The following is a 6894-nucleotide window of genomic DNA, read 5'->3' as shown; positions in this document are numbered from 1 at the left end:
CCCTGAGTGTTGCTAGGAGGCATACGGCGAGAAGTGTCGATGGAGACGGGGAGAGACGGAGCGGCCTGCGTGTGTCAAGCCGGTGGCTCTCTAAGTGATCTGTGCCGCGATTCCAAAGGCTTCGTGCAATCAGGCAGCAAGAACAGAAATGCAAGGGGAACCGGGCAGGGCCGCCCTTTGGGGGAGATCCTTCAGCTGGGGCCCCCGATCTCCAGTGCCACCAGTTTGCCACGCCTCTTGTATGCCCCTAAAGCGTCGCCAGCCCTTGAAACACGCAGACCCAGAGACCTCCAGCGACGGAATCTACTCAGTGCTGTATGGACCATCATGTCCAACCCCTGCATCTCACAGGTGGGGAAACTGAGACCGCAAGAGCAAGTGGGGAACCCCACATCCCCCCAAGAGGAGGGCAGAATGAAACAGTGTAGGTATGACATCCAGGACTAGGCACAGGGGCCCCCCCCCCCCCCCCCCCCCCGTCCCAGCCACAGAGCTGGTCAGACGGCAGTTTGTAACCTATCTGAGCCTCGCTTTTGCCATGTATACTAGAAGTTAGCAAACCACTTTTTAATTTTTTAATTAATTAATTAACTAATTAATTAATTAATTTAGAGAGAGAGAAGATCCCAAGCAGGCTCTACACTCGGTGTGGAGCCTGCTGCAGGGCTCGATTCCATGACCATGAGATCATAACCTGCGCTGAGATCGAGAGTCAGTCGCTTAACCTGTTTGAGCCACCCAGGCACCCCACCAAACCCCGTCTTTAAAAAGCACACAGTTGGGGCGCCTGGGTGGCTCAGTCGGTTAAGCGTCCCACCTCGGCCCAGGCTACGATCTCGCGGTTCGTGGGTTCGAGCCCCGCGTCGGGCTCTGCGCTGACACCTCGGAGCCTGGAGCCTGCTTCCGATTCTGTGTCTCCCTCTCTCTCTAGCCCTCCCTCTCCCTCCCTCTCTTTCTCTCTCTCTCTCTCAAAAAATGCATAAAAATTAAAAAAATAAAATAAAAACAAACAGTAAATATTTTAGTCTGTACAGCCATAGAGTCTCTGTTCCAAGTATTCAACCACGCAGTTGCTTAAAAGCAGTCATAGACTGTGCGGAAAAATGGGCGTGGCCGCATGAGGATAACACCTGATTTGCAAAAGCAGCTCAGGGGTCACAGTTTGGTGATCCTTAATCTATGTAATCAGTAAATTAGTGGCTCCTTCATAGGACTGTCACGATGAACCCCAGAGATGACGTACACGGAATTCTCTAGAAGAAGGCCTGACCCGTAACAGGCACTCAAGACACGTTGGGTAGTACGATTTTGTGTCCAATGTATAGTACATAAACACATGTAATGTGGGTCTAACCCTCTTGTGAAGTGCTGATTGACCATGCTGAGAGACTGGCCAGGAATACCTCTAGAAGCTTTCAGTAAAGACCTGCGTGTAAAGAACAGGAGTTCGGATCTCTAGACGGGTCTTGCGTTTACATGTCAAACCAGCTCTTGACTCAGAAAAGGTGAAAACACGTTGACCTATTGCAACGATGATTCAACGTTTGCATATATGGTGGAATGATCACACAAGGAGCTTAGCTAATATCCAGCAGCACACGTTTTCTTCAGCCAGGTGTCTGCGGACAGACACTTAGGTGTTCTGTATGTCTTGGCTGTTATAAATAATGCTGCAATGACCACAGGGGTGCATATACCTTTTCGGGTGTTTGTTTTCTCGAGTTAGTACCCAGAAGAGGAATTGCTCGATCATACGGCAGTTTCGTCTTTAATTGTTTGAGGAGCCGCCATACTGTTTTCCACAGTGGCTGCACCAGTTTGCATTCCCGCCAACAGGGCACGAGGCTTCCTTGGTCTCCACATCCTCGCCAACACTTGGTATTTCGTATCTTTTGGTACCAGCCATGCTGACAGGTGTGATATCTCATTGCGGTTTCGCTTTGCGTTTCCCTGATGATGAGCGACACGGAGCGTCTTTTCATATCCCTCTTGGCCATCTGGACGTCTTCTTTGAAAAGATGTCTCTTCAGATTCTCTGCCCCCTTTTTAATCAGACTGGTGTTTTCTTATTGTGTATATGAGTTCTTTATATATTTTGGATGTTAACCCCTTATCAGGTGCATGGTTTGCAAACATTTTCTCCCATTCAGTGGGTTGCCTTTTCGTCTTGTTGGTGGTTTCCTTTGCTGCACAGAAGCTTTTGGGTTGATGTAGTCATTTGTTTATTTTGGCTTTTCTTGCCTTTGCTTCTGATGTGAAAACCAAAGTATCCTTGCCCAGGCTGATATCAAGGAAATTACCATCTATGTTTTCACCTAGGAGTTTTACGGTTTCAGGTCTCACATTGAAGTCTTTAATCCACTTTGAGTTGATTTTTGTGTATGCTGTGATATAGGGATCCAGGGTCATTCTTTTGCATATTTCTCTCCAGTTTTCTAAACACCATTTGTTAAAGAGACTGGTCTTTCCCCTTTTTATATTCTTGGCTGTTTTGTCATACCTTAATAGACCGTATGTATGTGCGTTTATCTCTGTGCCCTCCCCTGTTCTATTCATCTATGTCTATGTGTTTTTATGCCAATGCCAGACTCTTGATGTCTACAGCTTTGTAATACAGTTGGGAATCAGGGACAGTGATAGCTCCATCTTTTGTCCTTCTCAAAGCTCCTTAGGCTGTTCAGGGTCAATGGTGGCTCCATACCGATTTTAGAACTGTTTGCTCTAGTTCTGTGAACAATACCATTGGAATTTTGCTAGGGATGGCATGAAATCTATAGATTGCTTTGGGTAGTGTGGACACTTAAACAATATAAATTCTTCCAATCCATGTGCATGGAATATCTCTCCATTTATCTGTGTCTTCTCCGACTTCTTCTCTCATTGTCTGATGGTTTTCAGTGTAGAGGTCTTTCCCCTTGGTTAAGTGAATTCCTACGTATTTCTGTTCTTTTTGATGCAGTTGTACATGGGATTGTATTCTTAATCTCTCTTTCTGATGGTTCATTTAGTGTACAGAAATGCAACAGATGTCTGTCTATTGGTTTTGCGTCCTGCAACTTTACCGCATTCATTTATTAGTTCTAAGAATTCTTTGGTGGATTCTTTGGGATTTTAGATATAGACACAGGTAAATGTAGACACACATGAAGATACAGATACAGCTCTGAATAGTGACATTCTCACCTCTTCCTTCCGATTTGGATGCCCTTTCATCTTCCCTCGTTTCCAGCTGGGGCTTCCTACACTACGTTGAATAAAGGTGGCGAGAATAGGCACATCCTTGCCTTGATCCTGATTTTAAGGGAAAAGCTTTCAGCTTCCACGGTCGAGTATAATGTTAGCTGTGGGACTGTCACAATATAGCCTTCACTATGTTGAGGTACACCGCCTCTATAGCCAAGTTGTTGAGATTTTTATCGTAAATGAATGTTGAATTTTGGTCAAATGCTTTTTCTGCATCTATTGAGATGACCATATACCTTTTATCCTTCATTTTGTTAATGTGGGTATCACGTTGATTGGTTTGCAAATATTAGCTTTGTGCAGTGGCAGTATCGTAGCCAATGAGGTTTATCCGAGGCGCGATTATTGCTAATTGAAAACTTTTCGCAAATATTGGACCATCTTCGCAGATGGTCCCACTTGATGGCGGCGTAGGATCCTTTTAGTGTGTTGTTAAATTCAGTTTGTGAATATTTTGTGGAAGGTTTTTGCATCTATGTTTATCGGGGACACTGGTCCGTAGTTTTCTTTTCATGTGGTATCCTTGTCTGGTTTTGGTATCAGGGTAATAATGCTGGCCTCATAAAATGAGTTTGGAAGTTTCACCCTCTTCACTTTTTTGGAGGAAGTTGAGAAAGATTTGGTATAAATTCTTGGAATGTGTTGTAGAACTCACCAGTGAAGCCACCTGGTCCTGGATGTTGGTTTGTTGGGAGGTTTTAGATTCTTGATTTAATCTCCTTATTAGTGAACAGTCAATTCATATTTTTCTATTTCTTCATGATTTAGTCTTGGCGGGTTGTAGGTTTCTGGTAGTCTCTTACGAGCCTTTGTATTTCTGTCGTAATGTCTCCCCTTTCATTCCTAGTTTCATTTATTTCAGTCCAATCATATTTTTTTCTTTTTTTTTTTTCTTGGTGAGTCTGGCTAAAGATTTGTCAATTTTGTTTATCTTTTCAAGGAATCAGCTCTTGGTATCATTGATCTTTTCTATTGTCTGTTTAGCCTCTATTTCATTTATTTCTGCTCTGACCTTTGTTATTTCCTTTCCTTTACGGGATTTGTGCTTTGTTTGTTCTTTGCCTAGTTCCTCGAAGTGTATAGTTACGTTGTTTATTTGAGATTGTTCTTGTTACCTGAAGTACAACTGTGTTGCTATAAATTTCCCTCTTAGAATTGCTTTTGCTTTGTCCCATAAGCTTTGATGTGTTATATTTCCATTTTCATTGGTCTCAAGGTATTTTTTTATTTTACCTTTGATTTTATCATTGACCCACTGATTGTTCAGTAGCATGTTGTTTAGTATCCACATATTTGTGAATTTTCCACTTTTCTTCTTGTAACTGATTTATGGTTTCATACCAATGTTATCAAAAAAAGATGCCTGATCTGATTTCAGTCTTCTTAAATATGTTAAGACTTGTTTTGTGGCCCAACATGTGAACTATTCTGGAGAATGTTCCATGTGTGCTTGAGAATAATGTGCATTCTGTTGCTTTCAGATGGAAAGTTCTCTATATACCTGCTAAGTCCTTCTGGTCTAATGTGTCATTTAAAACCAATGGGTCTTGGGGCACGTGGGTGGCTCACTCAGTTAAGCGACAGACTCTTGATTTCGGCCCAGATAATGATCTCACAGACTGTGGGATCTCACCAACTGTGAGATCAAGCCCCATGCTGCACTGACAGCACAGAGCCTGCATTGGATTCTCCCTCTCTTGCTCTCTCTGCCCCTCCCCCACTCATGTTCACTCTCTCTCTCTTTCAAAATAAATAAATAAATACATAAATACATAAATAATAAAAAAAAATGTTTTTTATCCATTTTCTGTTTGGGGGATCTGTCCGTTGAAGTAAGTGGGATATTAATGTCTCCTATTATTATTGTGTCGTTATCCATTTGTCCCTTTGGGTCTGTTAATATTTGCTTTGTATATTTAGGTGCTTGTATGTTGGGTGCATAAATATTTACAATTGCCATATCCTCTTGTTGTAGTGACCCCTTTAGCATTATGTAACGCCCTTTTTTGTCTTTCATTACAGTCTTTGTTTTACAGTCTATTTTGTCTGATACAAGTACTGCTACCCTGGATTGTTTTGTTTTGTTTTGTTTTCACTTCCATTTGCATGGTATTTTCCCAGACCTTCATTTTCACTCTGCATGTGTCTTTAGGTCCGAAGTGACCATCTTCTGGACAAGCATATAGATGGGTTTTGTTTTTTAATCCATCAGCCACTCTATGTCTTTAACTGGAAAATTTAGCCCATTTACATTTAAAGCAATTACTGATAGGTACACACCTATTGCCATTTTGCGAACTGTTTTCTGGTGCATTTGTAGTTCTTCTGTGTTTCTTTCATCTCTTGCTCTCCTCCTTTGTGATTTGATGACTTCCACGGTATGCTTAGATTCCTTTCTCATTTCTTTTGTGTAGAAGTTTTTGCTTGGTGGTTACTATGAGGCTTACATAAAACAACTTGTTTTTAACAGTGCATTTTAAATTGATAACAACATAAATTTGAATGCATTCTAAAAACCTATATCTTTACTCTTCTGCCCCTTTTGATTTTGATTTCACATTTTATATCTTTTTAACTTATGTATCCCTGAACTAATTATTGTAGTGAGTTATTTTTAATACTTTTGTCTTTTTAAACTTCATACAAGCTTCACTAGCGATTCATCTACTACTTTTACTATGCATTTACCTTTACCAGTGAGATTTATATTTTCACAGGTTTTCTTGTTACTAATTAGTGCCCCCCCCCCTTTTTTTTTAGCATAAAGAAGTTCGTTGAACATTTCTTGTAAGGCTGGTTTAGTGATATGAACTCCTTTAGCTTTTGCTTGACTTGAAAACTCTTATCTCTCCTTCAATTTTGAACGATAACTTTGCCAGGTAGAGTATTCTTGGTTGGATTTTTTTTTTTTTTCAGAACTTTGAATATATCATGCCAGTCTGCTCTGGCCTGCAAAGTTTCTGCCGAAAAATTTGCTGAAGTCTTATGGGGGGCAGGGGAGGGTCACTTTTATGTAACAAGTTGTTTTTCTGTTGCTACTTTTAAGACTCTCCCCTTTAATTTTTGATGACTCAATTATAACGCGTTTAAGCGTAGGTCAGTCTGAGTTCATCTTATTTGGAACTCTGTGCTTCCCAGACCTAAATGTTTGGGTTTTTTTCCCCCAGATTCGGAAAGTTTGCAGTTGTTATTTCTTCAAATCAGTTTTCTGTCCCTTTCTCTCTACCTTCTCCTTCTGGGAGCCCAATAATGCAAATGTTATTCTGTTTGATGTCCCATAGGTCCCTTAAGCCATATTCACTGACTGTTACTCTTTTTTTCTTTTTGAGGCTCTGGGTGAGTTCCGCTCTCCTGTCCTCAAGTTCACTGATCCCTTCCTCTGATTCATCTAGTCTATTGGTGAGCCCTCTGATGTAATTTTCAGTTTCGGTTATTGTATTCATCAATTCTGTGACTGCTGTTTGGTACTCTCTTATATTTTACATCTCTTTGTTGAAGCTCTCACTGTGTTCATCCATTCATCTCCTGAGTTCAGTGAGCATCTTTATGGCCATTACTTTGAACTCTTTATCAGGTAAATTACTTATCTTCATTTCCTTAAGGTTTTTGTTTGTTTGAGGTTTTTATCTTATTCTTTCGTTTGAACACATT

At 41.1% G+C, this 6894-nt stretch overlaps 1 pseudogene; it reads left to right on the top strand.

Annotated features, from left to right (window-relative positions):
• The first annotated feature begins 3534 nt into the window (after positions 1-3534).
• On the top strand, positions 3535-3707 carry LOC115517291 (annotated as a pseudogene).
• The last annotated feature ends 3187 nt before the right edge of the window (positions 3708-6894 follow it).

Source organism: Lynx canadensis, chromosome B3 (assembly GCF_007474595.2).
Source record: "Lynx canadensis isolate LIC74 chromosome B3, mLynCan4.pri.v2, whole genome shotgun sequence".
Taxonomy (NCBI): domain Eukaryota; kingdom Metazoa; phylum Chordata; class Mammalia; order Carnivora; family Felidae; genus Lynx; species Lynx canadensis.
Note: the sequence above shows the minus strand (reverse complement) of the source record. Positions and strands in the feature narration are given on the sequence as shown.